Here is a 15,844-nt window from a genome sequence, read left to right as displayed (position 1 = left end):
CATGATCCATGCACTAGTTCACCCAAAGTGAGATATTCTCTCTCCAACATTTTCCTAAAAACAGACTTAATACGTTTGAGAGTCGATGGAGTGCAGACCTCCATGTAGTAGTTCCTTATGCTCATTTTTAAGTGCTGGAGTGCTGCTTCACTTCACAGATGTTCTTAACATCGACAAAACCAGAGAGCAATTCTCTCTCATCTGTGAGACCAGCAGTTGTTTTGAGTAAGCTTCAGGTGCCAAATGCAAATTACTAAATGTAATTCAGTGATTAAAAAATCATCACTAGACTCATCAGGAGATGCAATATAAAGCTCCCTGTGTATTCAACGTGGACTTCTTCACATGAATGGACCCCTCTGTGACGTATGCTTCTACTCTAGCACTATGACAATGACCTCAAAGGTTTACTACAGACACAAAGTTCTGACTTTCGTGCTAATTTTATCCAATGCTCTAACCCTGTTTCTTTTCCAGACTCCATTAATTATTGTTTCCAAGAATCCTTCCTCTTGACAAATGTTTTTTTCATAGTCTACACAGACTTCAAATTTTCTCACCACTTCTTTTTCTTTATTTTTAAATCGATAAAGTTAAAATGTCATATAATTGTTTTATAAGTTGTTTTTAAATTAATAAAGTTAAAATGTCACATAATTATTGTATAAAATAGGAATTCATTATGAAATAGTTAAAAGAGGCTCATTAGCATTTCTATATAGTATTACACTGACTTATTCTTTTTTGTTGTAGAATGTCTAAAATCTACTGTCTTAGTCGTCTTCAAGAATATTCTACAGATAAAGAAAATGTGATACATATATAAACATATATATACTTAATAGAATATTTTTTAGTCTTAATGAAGAGGAAAATTATAATATAGGAAAAGTGGGTTTACATTATAGATCACCATGTTAAAATTTTGCCTGACTCAAAAAACCAAATACTACCTTTAATCATATAATGCTACATATAATCAAATAATCACACAATGCTATTTATAGGACTTGAAAGCATAAAGGGGACTCTAAGAGGAGAGGAAAGAGGATGTAGGGGGAACAAGAAAAGTAAACGTATCTTGAAAGCAGAAGGCAACTTGGGATAACAAACGGCCTTAACAAGAGGCAGGAAGGAAAGCTGGAAAGACTTTGGGGGAGAGCAAATAAGAACAAGGCACGATGACGCGCCATATGAAAATGCAAGCATGCCTTTGTATGCTTCCTGGAAATAGTAACAAAAGTCTTAATAAACAGAAGGCACAGAAGACAAAAGGGTATGTTGTCATTAGCTGTCATCGTGGTGTTGAGTGGGTCTCTTGAACCCGACTAACTGTGGAATTTTTTTTTTTTTGTTTGGCTGGTTCTCTTTTGAACAACATTTTCCCACTATGTCTTCCCAACATGGCATCTACTACTTCCTATCTGCTATTTATTTCTGTGAGTGATTTCTTGTGTTGTTGTTGTTGCTGTTGTTGTTTTTAGATTCTGCAATGACTGAGATTGTACGCTGTCTCTCTTAGGGACAATTGACACAGCATCCTCCAGGTTCACCCACACTTTTGTAAGTGACGGGATTTCTTTGTTTCTGGGTGTGATAGTCCACATGGGACTCCACTACATTTGCCTCGCCTTTCCCTCCGTTGATAGACAGTCGCTTCATTTCATACCTCAGCCTTAGTTAGTCATGATGGTTTCATGTCGGGGGAAGGCAACTTATCAGAATCCCGATCTTTACGTTCCAAGTAAAACCAGTCTTCGCCACCATTGCCTTTTCATCCTCCAAGGTCAAGGCTTGCTGGCGATATCTTTGGTATTTGGTCCTGGATAGGTCTTTGTTTTAGGGAAGGCTTTCATGCCTGTTGTATGATATCTAGAGTTATTCCTGGTCTCTATACACTAGATGCTAGTAGCAACTGCAAATTGTGATACTTGCTGGATGACGGCAACTGTCCCTATGGTTTGAAATCACTTGAAAACCACTGTCCCAGGCATTTCTTAAGTTATGAGGCACCGTACTCGCTACTGATGTCTGCCATCCCAAATATAATGACATGGTTTTCTTTTCCTGTTCCTAAATTTCTTCACATGTCTCCAAAATGTGGAGAATTTTGCTTACATATGAAACAAAGCGACGCAGAAGAAGAGTGGATAATGGCTTATGATTAATGCTGAGAGCTGGTGCTGTTATTTGGTGAGAGCTGCAATAGGGCCTGCTGATACCATCACCACCTCTTGAAGGTTTATCTTAGGTTGATGATCAAGTTCACACTCAAGGGCTCAGTGGCTGTGCATTCTCCCACACAAAGGAACTGGGCTGTTTACAGAGAAGACCAATGTTGGTACAGAGAGTCTCCTTTGCTGCCTCTGCCTCAATCCAAATTATTTGCCTCCAATGCATGTCTAGCATAGCGTCTGCAGGCCTAAGAACAGCCAATATCACCCAATGATGTAAAAATATGGATATTCCATGAATCGGTATATAACTCTCTTTATTAAAATCCAGTTATTTATAAGTGAAGATTGGGAGAAAGGCAAACACACATTTCTCCTTTTTATTACCCAAATCTGAATTTCCAATATTAATTTAGACGTGATCCGTTTTTGCATTTTCTTGGAAAGCATCAAGAAAAAAGAGTCATCTTTCTGCTGCATTATTGTAATTAAACGGCCGTCAGGCATTAGTAGCAGAAAATAGTCTTTGTGTTTTGCTTGCGACAGTGAGCATGGAGCTGATGGGACATCTTCTCTGAAGGGAAGGCAGCTGCTGGGAAAATGTAAGTGAGTGTTTAAGTAATTACCATCAAGCACATAAAATTAAGCATTCTTCGAAATGAATTATGCTGTTTCTTTTCCACTGGGTAGGGTAAATAAGGAACAGATTATTTTATTTTACTAACTTTTACTGGAGACATTTTATAAATCACAAAGCAGTGAACTTCACCACATGAGTCGAGCTAGATGCTGGCCACCCTCCAGCGCCGGGAAAGAACCGGCGTGAGTTTAACTTCAGAGAACAGCGTGGTCCACGAGAACATCTGGGGTTCAAAGTTTTGGAAAGAGACAGTTGAGGCCCCTCCAGAAAGCCTCTTCTTTTGGTGGGAGAAACACAGTGCTTGTATTTGGAAAGGGCCAGAGGCACTGGCACAGGCTAGGGTAGTTGTCAACTTCAAAGAAATCCACCCGAACCGTAATGAGATTATCCAGGGGGATCCAACAGACCAGCACTTGCTCTCTATCTCTTGTTCATTTTCCTTCTAGCCGGTTTCGTACAAAAAATGTGTTATCTGGCGGATGATGGATCCTCATGGTTTAAAGTAGTCAAGAAAAAAGTGGGGTCATCAGGACAGAACCAGTGCTCAGGGGCACGCTCAGAGGAACATGGTCCACATGTAAAGGCCCAGAAGGCACAGGTTAGCAGGCGAAGAGGCAAGTCTAAGAGTCATGTCAGGGGACGTGCTTTAATAGACAGAGTCTGGCTTCTGATTGACTGACCAGACAGGACCTTCGTTAACTGTATCTCTGTGTCTTGTCTCTCTCCTTCCAATTTTGAAACTTTCTCTTTCTTAGAGAGGAGGGAGGAAAAAGACAGAGTGGATGGGGAGATGTTCATCTCTCTTCAGCAGAGATATTCCATTCCAACTCACTCAAGATGCCTTAAGATAGAGAGACGAATTATTCATTAGGTATAATTATCTGAATATTTTAACTATAAGCCATCAGGGAGAGACGGCCTTGCGTTTTCTCATAAATGGAGACACTTTGGGACATCATGGGGTGCTTCCTCTGGTCTCTCAGCTTTCCAGATGTGTGTGATAAGTACAATTTGGATGATACCATGGAGACCCAAGACTCATAAAATTAAATTACTTTACCAGAGGCTGTCATCTACATGTGCAAAACCTATCAACTCTAAATCAAGAAAAAAAAGATACAAGCCAAGTTAACAATCACCTGCCTTTTGAATTTCACCTTATTTATTTAATTTTTGTTCATTTTCGATCCATCTTGATTAGGGGGGCACAGTTTCTGTTACTTTATAATTACTGGGCATAGAATATTTTATTTTCAGTGAAGTAACAGTGTCATTATTGTAGATATGTTCATAATCCGTGCTTGACTAAAATAATCTACATTTCTCTTAGTTGGCTTATAGAAATTATTAAGAAATGAATGGGTCTAAAAGTCCATTAGTATCGAGGGATATCTGTGCACATCAGCTTCAGGAAAATGCTAGCTTATCTCTCATTTCCTCCTATAAAGAAGCATAAGACATGTGAAGTTTAAATGGGAAACACATTATGCAGTAGTAAGTTTTGATTCTTCAGTGATGTTTGAATCAACAATGAGCAAATTCAATTTAGGTGAATTTTGGTGTATTTTATTCCATTCTGTTTCCATAGAAATCGACCAGCACATAATTTTCACATAATACATTATACTCTTATATTTTTATTTTTGAGACTTTTATCTATGAGTCCCGTGTTTGTGCCATTTCCACTCCTCCCTCATCCCCTCTCCAACATCTCCCTCTCTCTGATGATTTGAGCTGACCACTTGGGAATTGGACAGCCTATCAGAAAGCTTGTCTCTGACTCCCTGTCCCTTGGCAGCCATCGATTGTTCTTCATTGAAAGAGGGCCTTGTGAATTATCCCCCATTACTACTGTGGCCATTAAGAACCAGACAACCAGGGTGCCTGCTGTGAGATAGCGTCTTCTAGACATGCTCCGGATTCTTCACCCAGGAGACTGCCCTACACTGACCAGTGTGACGACCTCACACGACATGTTTCACCTAGAAATCTTTTTGGAGTAATAACAGGCAAGGAGCCACAAAATGTGACCAAACATTGTCTTCAGTTTCTTATGCTGGCACAAATGTACTCATGAATGACCTCCTTGGTCATGACATCCGTAAAGAAGATGTGCTCTTCTGATCTCCATTACACTTCGATATCAGTCAAGAAATTCATGCTGTCAGTTTGCAACCAGGAATCTCAAGACAAGGAGATGATTAAAATGCGTACGTGTCTAGATGGTTATGACGCAGCTTACTATCACCTAGAGATGTTCGTGGTGTTTGCACTGAGTTTCTTGGAAACAGGAGTTGAGTTGTATGTGTGTCCCACTTTGGACAACCAAAGCCATATGGAAAGCACTCCAGTGTTGTGAGTGAGAGAAGAATGGGGGTTCTGAGGATTCTTCTCTGTGTCTGTTGTTCTCATGCCTTTCCAGACATGCTGTCTGGAAACGAAACAGTTAACTTCAGTGATGCCCTTGCTCGCTAGTGAACCGGCTGGGATATAACCCATTTGCTTTCCAACTGTAAGTCACAGTCACTAATGAAATGCAGGGTACAAAGTTCTCATTCCCTGAACCAAACCAAGCTGAAAGAGAAGTTTCCAGGTCAGTTGACACATGCTTCTGATGGACTTTATGGCATTGTGACAGAGAGAGTGAGGACTGGTGGAAACAAAGGACTGGGCCATGAATAATACTGGTCAGGTTCCCTAACATTTGCAAGACACTCAACTGGAGGCTGCCAGGCCATGTTCATTTGCCCCTACACACATGGCAAAGAATTTTGAAAACACCTGAATGTGTGCTCCTGTGCGGAGAGATGATTACTACATTGTCCATTACTGACAAAATGCTTCTTGAAAGATTGGTTTATTTTTATTTTTATTACGTGTATGAGTGTTTTGCCTTCACTGTGTGTGTGCCTGATGTTTACAGAGAAACGGGTATTAGGTCCGAGGAACTGGAGTTATAGAACTGAGGTTACAGAGGGCTGTGAGCCATTCTATTGGGTACTGGAAATCAAACTTGGATCTCCTGAAAGACCAGCCAGTGCTCTTACCCAATGAGTCATCTCTCCAGCTCTGGGAAAGCAAGGGTGGTGATGTCATATCACAAAATGGACAGCTTGCAGGCATTGTGTCATGTGCCGTATCCCCAACCCCTCACTCCAGAAGGTGGGTCTTAGAGATCTAGCTAACAGACAGAGGTAATCAGGCTTGGAGGCAACCACTGTTATCTACTTGGCCTTCTCACTGCCTTAGACTTAAATTTTGCCTACTTCCTGGTGGATTAGTCAGTGAACCCTTGTTCTCAGTGAAGTTTGCCCAGACAGTGATTGGGTTTTGAAGCCCTCTCTCATTCAGAAAATTTCCAGAATTTACAAGAAGATACCATGAGCCCACACTTCTGTTTACAATTTTATAAACGGGTTGGAAGAGGAAATGTATCTGAAAAAGTTCTTAAGCCATTTGACTTTGTAAGTTAATGGAAAATACCAGGTTTGCATTCTGCTGTGTTTCTTCCTTCACACACGAAGTTTATACCATACAAACAAAGCAGGACCTGGGGTATCCTACCAGCCAGAGGCATGTCATGGGAGCTGGCGCTGCCGGGCCAGAGCACTTTTCTCTTTGAAGGTGATACCACACATCACATAAACAAACTGACGGCTTGAGAAGAAACACCCCAGTTTTAATCCCATTTGGAGCTAAGTTTAGATCATATTTTATCTTGTACCAGAATTCCTTGTTTTGAAGATGTTTGTGATTTTAAACATTAGTGTTTCTGAACAGAACAAAGGAAGCCCAAACTGCCTAGGGATCAGTCACCATGGCTTCCTCCGTACTAGCTCTGAGACCTAGGCTAAAGAGCTCCAGGAAAAGAGGCACAAAGAACAACTCTTTCTTGTTTTCTTTTTATCAAACTAAAACAGAGACGCCATGGGACTCCTGGGAACTGTCTACCTCCACATCCCATCGAATCAAACAGTTCCTCTTATCCCCGACATATTTTTTTTAAGATTTATTTATTTCTATTTTGTGTAGTATGTATGTTCTCCCTTCATGTACACATGTATACCACACATGTGCCTAGTGCCTTCAAAGCCCAGTAAAGGGTGTCATTTCCCAGAGCTGGAGTGACAGGTGGCTGTGAACTGCCATCTGCATTTGGGGATCCAAACTCAGGCTCTCTGTGAGAGCAGCAAGTGCTCCTAACTGCTGAGCTACCTCTCCAGATCATCCTCCACTGACACGGTGTTAAAAGAAGATCTAGAATGCAATAAATATGTCACCAAGTGCTTCTCAAGCTTCCATGCACATCTGGGTGGTCTGAGAATCTTTTTATTTTTAAAATAAAGATGCTAATTAAAGACCTTAAGAGATGACTCAAGCAGAGAATTCTAGGGAGGACTAGGGTTCAATTCCCAGGATTCACCTGTAACTCCAGCTCCAGGGCATTCAGTGCACTTCTCTGGTTTCCGTAGTCACCTACACTTCTGTGAAAATACCATACCCCCCAACATAAGCATAATTAAAAACAAATGAAGAAAGATAGCTTAAAGAAAGCTTATTTAGTAGAGATCCCATGTGTAAAGGTTTTAATTCACACCTAACAATTGCACATAATTAGAGACATATGTACAATTTCAATGCATGCCAATGTGGCATTGTGATCAAGTATTAAGTAATTTGTTTATTGTCTACTTTTCTACCAGCCATTTTGAAACACTCAATCATCATCAGCCAGAGTTGAACTACTGAGGACATAAGTGTCTGACAGCATCTGGGGGTTGTTTTCCCCCTCAGACCATGCTCTGAGAGCTGAGCATCCAGGTCACCAGCTTTCTGGTAAGTCCCTGGAGTGTTATATGAAAACAAGATCTTGAAGTCAAATCCCAGCTGTGGGGAGAGAGGGATGTCATTCATGTGTGAACACTGCCTGGTGCTGGTGGCAGCTAACCACCTCTTGTAAAGGGTAACAGGCTCTTACCACCCTATTTTGGGGTAAAATGTACTTATGCATCTTATAGAGTTCTCTTATTTTCATATTAACTTCTAATTCCTGCATAATGATTCAATAATAAAGTGGGACATTTATAAAGAATCTTTAGCAGATGGAAGAATTTCCAACACAAGGGTTAAGAATAGTAGGTACAGTCACAAAGAAAATCAATATGCTTTGGTTTTTCTTCTAAATACTTTTATAATTATATTATCCTGCAACTCATTTTTGGTTTGTGAAATTGAGAAGAATATAAATATGAATTGCCCTTATTTTTTTTTTTTTAAGAAATAAGGAAAACCTAGCTTTTGGTTACAAAATGTAAACTAGGGGAAAAGTATTTACATTTCAAAAGAAATTTTCATTGTAAATTTAGTAAGTATATTATAAATAATACATAGCTTTGTAGGATTGTCTACATGTTTTAGCGCATGTGGTGTAACTGCATATCCTTTTATATGTTTTTACTGATGCTGCTTCTGAAAACTGATCTTAGAACTTTCACTCTAAGGATGGGCAGAACTTTAGAATGGGAGTTAAAGAAGACGATTTACATCTCTCCCAGACCTTTGCCCAACAGCAAGAAATCAGATAATGCGAAATCCTAATGCACTTGGTCAAGACATGCCATACGTTTCTATGTGTGTATGTAAAAGTGCCCATGATCATATATGTGAGGACTGATGACCATCTCCCAGTCTATATGGCTCTGTTACAGTTATTATTAAATAAGATGATAGGAGAGGATCTATTCAAAATTAAATTTAATGAAAACAGACAATCTGTGTCGAGTTTAAAGAAGTTTGTCTGCAGTAAAGTGAGTGTCTGCTCTTGGTCGCTTCACTTGGGCAGCAAAGACCAGAGGGCTGAAGAGTTCCAAAGGTGACCATGCATGAGGACACCATTTTTAATTTTCTTCATGTTAACCTGCATGTGAAAGCACAGGTCAGATAGCAGGCCTGAGTGCAGGTGTGAGCTGCTGAGGGGGAGGGCGGAATGCCAGAGGTGTGACTCTCAGGAGGATAGGAAGATAGGAGACAAGGAGAGGAGAGGAGAGGTGAGGAGAGGTGAGGAGAAAAGAGAGGAGGGAGGGCATGGGAAAGATAAGAGGAGAGGAGAGGAGAGGAGAGGAGAGAGAAGGAATGGAGAGAGGAAGGAAGAAAAGGAGGAACAAGAACGAGATGACGTGCTAATCTGCTAAAGGTCAAGTGGATGCTACTACCCAATGCTTGCAAATAAGTAGGAATCAAAAAAGGAACAAGAAGAAAATCAAAGACATATAACCAAACAAGTTTAGGTTCTAAGAAAAAGTGGCATCGCTGAAATAATAAACAGTTACGATGTACCGTTAGAAGACAAAAGGATTGGGGGCTTTTATATTTCAAGTTTTAAACTTCTAAACTAGATATTCAAATAAAAATTTCTCAGTGTTTCACCTTAGACGTCAATTAGCCAATGACTGGTTTAACTTGCGACCCACATCACAAGAGAGAGCCCATGGCCAACACTGCCTGGATAGCCAGGAATCAGAGATGTAGGGTAGGACCAAACTCAAATACCCCTCCCCCCAAAATCAAAGAAATAATTCGCAATGATATTCTGCTATACTCATAGATTGGTTCCTAGCCCAATCATTCTCAGAGAGGCTTCCTCCCACAACTGATGGGCGCAGATGCCGAGACCCATAGCCAAACATTAGGCAAATCTCAGAGAAACCTGCAGCAACAGGGGTTGGGGGGAGGATTGTGGGGCACCAGGAAAACATGGGCTGCAAAACCAACTAATCAGGGCTCCTAGGAGCTCACAGAGACTGAAGCGTCAGTCATGGAACCTGCATGGGTCTGTACTAGGTCCTCTGCATACATGTTATGGTTGTTTAGCTTGGAGTTTTGTAGGATTCCTATAAGCGGGAGTGGGGTTGTCTCTGACTGTTTCTCCTGTTCGTGGGACCCCTTTCGCCCTTTTGGGTTGCCTCACAGAGCCTTGATATGCAGATCTGTGTCTAGTCTTGTTGTATCTTGTTATACCATGTTCTGTTGATATTCCTGGGAGGCCTGCTCTTTCCTGAAGGAAAATGGAGGAATGGATGGGGGTTTCCAGGGAGAATATGTGGCTATACATAAGGAAAAGGACGCTTCATTTCATCGATCTAAGTTTCTATATTTCCTTTTGTTTGTGGCAAAATTGATCCCTGATCTCATGGTTGCCCTGTAGAAGCAGATCGGGCAGAATCAGCATACACCACTATGCACAAGAGGACGAATCCTAAGCAGAACGGAAGTGTGCAACCGTCACAATTGACACACAATGCCCTCTCCCCTCTTAGAAGAATTGTTGGCTTTCAGATAGGCAGGAAGAAGAGGCAGGTGTGCCTATATCCTGCACATAATGCAGTGGACCTGAAGAAATGCTGAAATCACGCCTCTCCTGGGCATTGACTGGAGCCACTGTGTCATTGCCTTCCTGAGATTTTGTGTGGTACAGGATGTTGTCCTTGGAAATGAAGCATGAAACTGTCAGGCTGGAAAAGCAACACATCTGAACACGCGAAGGAATGGAAAACTTTTTATAATGCTGTTGCTGTCTAGATTCATGACACATTGGGATAACAATAAAAATGATCAAGTCAGTTTCTTAATGATCCTGTTAGCACGGGAGTATTCAGGACTAGATAAAACTCATTTATTATTACCAAAGAGTTGCCATTTTCTTTTAAAGCCTCCTTTGGGGACACCTTTTGCAAAAATAGTCTAACAGAGCATTTGTTATTTTTTTTTTAATTGTAGTAAAATCGTAGTTCTATTTATTTTTATTTTTTAATTTTTTGTTTTATTTATTTTCATTCCAAATGTTGTTCCCCTTCCCAAGATTTCTTCACCCCATCTCCCCTCCTTTTTGCCTCTGAGAGGGTGCTCTCCCACCTATCCACTCCCCTACTTCATAACCTCCTCTGGGTTAGTTAATACTGTTGGTCTTCCTATGGGGTTGCACTCCCCTTCAGTTCCTTTAATCTTCCCCCTAACTCTCCCATAGGGGTCCTCAGCCTCTGTCCAATGGTTGGCTGTAAGTATCTGCACCTGTCTCGGTCAGCTGCTAATAGAGCCTCTCAGAGGACAGCCATGCTAGGTTCCTGTCTGCAAGCACACAATCAGCAATAGTGTCTAGGTCTGGTGCCCACTGCCCATGGAATGGGTCCCAAGCTGGGCTGGTCACGAGAAGGCCATTCCTTCAGTCTCTGCTCCACTTTTGTCCCTGCATTTATTTTAGACAGGAACAATTCTGGGTCATAAATTTTGAAGGTAGGTGGGTGGTACCATCCCTCCACTGGGGGCCCTGTCTATCTACTGGAAGTGGTCTCTTCAGGTTCCATCTCCCCACTGTTGGACATTTTAGCCATGGTCATCCCCATTGTGTCCTAGGAGCCTCTGACATCTCAGGTCTTTGGGAGTTTCTAGAGGTTTCCCTTCTACACTTCTGCCCCTCAGCTGCATATTTCCATTCAGAGAGAGTGGGAGGGACCTGGATGAGGGGTGGGTGGGGGAATGAAAAGGGGAGCAGGATCGGGTATGAAGGAAGACAGGAGAGAAGCCCAGAGGGCCAGGAGTATGAATAGAAACTGTGTTATTAAAGAGAAAGCATACATAAACACCTATGTCGTGTCCATTTAAAATAATTATCTGCTACTTGGAAACGGTTTTAACATCAAAAGGTTCAGTACTTAAATGAAGCCACCCCTTTGCTATTACCTCACAAGCTGTTGCAGAGAAGGAAAACCACATTGGTTAATTGCAGTAATTTGGACAATTGTTTTTCATGAATGGATTTCTTTATAGAGCAACTGCTGTGCTTGTATGGGGGGTGGGGGTGGGGTGAGACACAACTAAGAAGAATAAACCTCTTTGGTTCTCCGAATTATGCTACGTAAGGAGCATGACGAAAATTAGTAACTTGTCCTAGACACAGAGATAACCCTGTTTTTCCTCAATCAGTGGTAGGTGTGAATGCAGTTACTTCTACGGGAGCTTCTCCTCAGGTGTCTCTGACCGGGACCCAGCGCCTCAGCCAACCTTGACGACTTCACCCAGGCTCCAGGGAAGAAAAAAAATGAGAAACTCAGACAAACAGAAAACATGCCCAGGCTTAGAGAGATGACTCAACACCCAGGGTCCATTCGCAGCACACACATGGTGACTCACAACTGTCTGTAACTTCAGCTCCAGACCCCCTGATGCTCTCCTCTGACCTCCAAGGGCACCACACTCAAACGTGACGCACAGAGACACATGCAGGCAAAACAGCCATTCACATAGAATAAATCAGGTAATAGAAAAAAAATGTGCCGTACTTGAAATACATTCAAATTTCTTCCAGAGGTACCAACATGAAGAAAACGAAAAGGGCAATTGCCACTCACTTCCTGAGTTCTTAAGCAAGAATAGTGACTTTGATTTAAATTTATCATTGAATACAAATAACGAGAGTTTTTAGATATACCACTAGATTAATTTACATAGTGTGCATGTGCTTGCGCATGCATGCATGCATGCATTCCACAACACAGGTGTATTGGTGCCAGTGAGACGTGTCCATGTCGGGGCTGGTTCTCTCCTGCCATGTGTTTCCCAAGAATAGAACTCAGTCCTCAGACTTGGTTACAGGTCCCTTGGCCTGCTGAGTTACATCACCAGCTGGATCTTGAATTGGCATCTTTGGTAAAGAGAATGGCAAGCCTGTTTGATAGTCTCTTAGCACTTGGCAGTCAGCAATACCAACAATAGTTATTATTCCCAAAGTAAGAAGTCCTCAAATTAATGAGCATATAGGGTTGAAGTATATATTCCTCTTCTCTGTCATACAAAGCCCAAAAGAAAACACTGGTCCAAACTCCCTCACTAGGAGGGTATTCACCGTGAGCCTGCATGAATTACAGTAACTTCTTAGATTCAAACTCTGTTCCTCCCCTCTCATATAAAATCATTCCCCTTTCGCCTTTCATAGTGAAGTTGCTCTGTAGAAGTCATGACATGACCGTTGTTTTACTTATAAAATAATGAGAGAAAGGCCATGGATTTAATCTCTGGGTGGGCTACTTAACTCTGTTATGGTACATGACCACACACTTTATCTTAACTAGGGACTTGGATCTAGCAAAATATCAATTTGGTTCAAATTTATTCCAGAAAATATTCCAATGCTCTCGTTTTATTCCAGGTCAGTGGTTTTCAAAAATATAGGTTTGGTTTCTGTTCAGAGGTTCTCACTGGGTTTTAAAACAACTGAAAAAATGTTAGCATTACTTCTCTGTAAATGATGAGCAGTTCAGCTCAAGGTTCACTTAGTCAGAAGTCTGTTCCAACTTTGAGCATAAGTTGAGTTTACGGTTGGCAACGACTCAATTCTCAGGTTCCAAACCTAGAGCAGACACATCAGCGATGGGTGTTCTATAACCTTCTCAGCAGCACCACCCATGGAGGACCAAGTCAGTGTCCAAATACACACAACTACCATGGCATTTCTCCTCCAAACCACTACAGTGTGAAACTACAAAGGGACAAATGGAAACATTTAGGAAGTGGAGCCTTGCTAGAGAAAGTATAGCACTGAGCACTGCCTCTGAGGTTTTAGAGTCTGGCCTTGATTTTCATTCTCTCTCTGCTTCCTGTGTGTAGATGAAATGAGAACAACCAGGTTATCACTCCTACCCTACCCCCTCCATCCTGTTCCTCTTCTGCCATGTCTCCACCACTGTGGACTCTGTCCCTCGGGGATTGGGAGTCATAAGCCACAGCTCTCCTCTAAGCTGCATTTCCTTGGGGTGTTTTATCACAGCCCCTGTAGGGCTAGTAACTAATAGATCATAGCTCAGGCAAAACTTACATGGTAGAGGCTAAAGCATAAGCTAGGGCAGCTCAGGAACAGAAAAGAGAACTGAGCATCTCTGAGCTAGAAATAGATGTGGCTTGTAAGAGAAGGTTCGAGTGCCTTTACCCCGGGGGTTCTCCTGTATCTACCAGAAAATCAGAACTTGAGAGGCACAAAGACACTGCTCATTATGATAATCAGATTTTAAGTTGAGTCAGGAGGGAAGAGACAGTTATGGTTTAAAACCAAATAGTCTTATGATGCTTAAATGGCCTCATATTTTCCAACTCAAAGAGGAAAACATTTCCTTGTATATTTTTTCATCTCTAAAAACCTCTTCCTATTTTCTCATAATAGAACTTTCTTGTTGGTTGGTGAAGAAAGGGGCTATCTGTGTGGCACTGTCAACCTGTAGTGATGCCCCTTTCATGACTAGAGCATGCCATGCCTGTGACCAAATATAGCTTGACAGTGTTTTGAAACTATATTGCTTAAAGCTCTGCTAAGAAGCGTTCACTCACATTTAATAGAACCAACAGGAGCCTCCCTCCTTCCCAAGGACAATGAGACTTTTCCCCTTCTCTGGGGAGATTTTGTGAGCATCCTGACATCTACGGAGGTGTTTTAAAGCCTCAGCCATCGATGATGTTTTCTTTCCCATGAGCCCTCGGGAAATCATTTTTATTTCCCAGTTGAATAAAGTGAAGGTCACAGAGAGCAAGTGGCTTATCCAAGTCTCACAGATTTGAGTTAGACATATACACTGACTCTGTTCAAGGTCAGCTAACTCTACTTTCCAGTCACTGTGTTCTCTCTCTCTCTCTCTCTCTCTCTCTCTCTCTCTCTCTCTCTCTTTCTCTCAACTCCAAACAATTGGCAAGAATAGCTACTCATGTGTTAGTCGTTGATCTTACTGTGCCTGTTTTACTCTGTTTTGTGGAATCAGCACCCTAGGTCCCGAGAACAACGCATGACTACCCCATTAGCAAATTTGTTAATGTGGACATGCTGTGCTCAGTCACGAGGAGGCTAACTCAATTATCTTTCTTTTGATTGGTTTTTGGTAGGGATGCAGAGGATTTCTGCTTGTGGTTAGCTTTACAACATGTTGTAAATATCAATAAACTGCATATTAGCTGTCTAAAAGGAGCCTTGGTATTTCATATGCTTGTGAAGAAATGGAAATTTCAAGCTATATTAATACTATTAGTTTAACTCTGAAAACCACAACCATGCAGCCACTAAACAGCTCCTTTAAGATGTGGAAATTTATGAATGAAATAAAGATAGATGTATGCATAGAATTATCAAATGGCAGGAGTCACTAAAAGGTTGCTTTTGTACCCTTAGTAGCTTGAGGAAGCCATGTAAGAGAACATTTTTGATTTCTTTAAGACAGGGTCATGTATAGCCCAGGCTTGAATCCTCTGCATAGCAGAGACTAGCCTTGAACTCCTGATCCTTCTTTTCCCTCTTCAGTACTGAGTTTGCAAGTGCTCACCATTCCTTTTAGCTAATAGAACATTCCAGTAATAAGTGATGCTTTCCTGATTTTCTTTCCTCAATATATTAGAAATCTTGGGTCTCTTTGTCTGTGGTGTACATTAGATTAGCCATGCACATCCAGGTACATATACCTATGTCTACCTGCCATCTCATCCTGGGAGTACTGAGATTACAGAAGCATGCCACAGTGTCTGATCCTGGGAATCCAAACTCAGTTCCTCGGACTCACTAGGTAGGAGCCCATTGGGCCATCTCCCTAGCCCCTTAGTAGTTAGCTTTGATAACAGCGTCTTTCTGCTAACTCACGGTCCCCACTGGGAAGCACCCACTTTCTTTTTCCAAATAATGGGATACTGGTGAAGAGAGGAGAGAGGAACTCTTGCTCCCTGGAAGACAGTGCATTCCTCTTCTGGATTTTTGAGCACAGAGATTCCTCTGCCTGAAATGTTCCTTGACATCCAAGCTCTTCACAGGGTTGCTCAATTGCCAGTTTCTCAGAGGGACCTTTCAGATCCACTGAGTCTGACCCCTGGTCAACACAGAGCAACCAACCCTGAGCCCCATTGACACCGCTCTCTGTCTTCTCATCATGAGTTGCTTTTGTCCACAGTACAATTCTTGAGACTACACCCACTCACTCACTTGTTTCTTTCCTTTTTAGGAATGTCTCTC

This window comes from Mastomys coucha, unplaced genomic scaffold (assembly GCF_008632895.1).
Source record: "Mastomys coucha isolate ucsf_1 unplaced genomic scaffold, UCSF_Mcou_1 pScaffold1, whole genome shotgun sequence".
Classification (NCBI taxonomy): domain Eukaryota; kingdom Metazoa; phylum Chordata; class Mammalia; order Rodentia; family Muridae; genus Mastomys; species Mastomys coucha.
The sequence above is the reverse complement of the archived record's forward strand: the minus strand, read 5'-3'. Positions refer to the sequence as shown.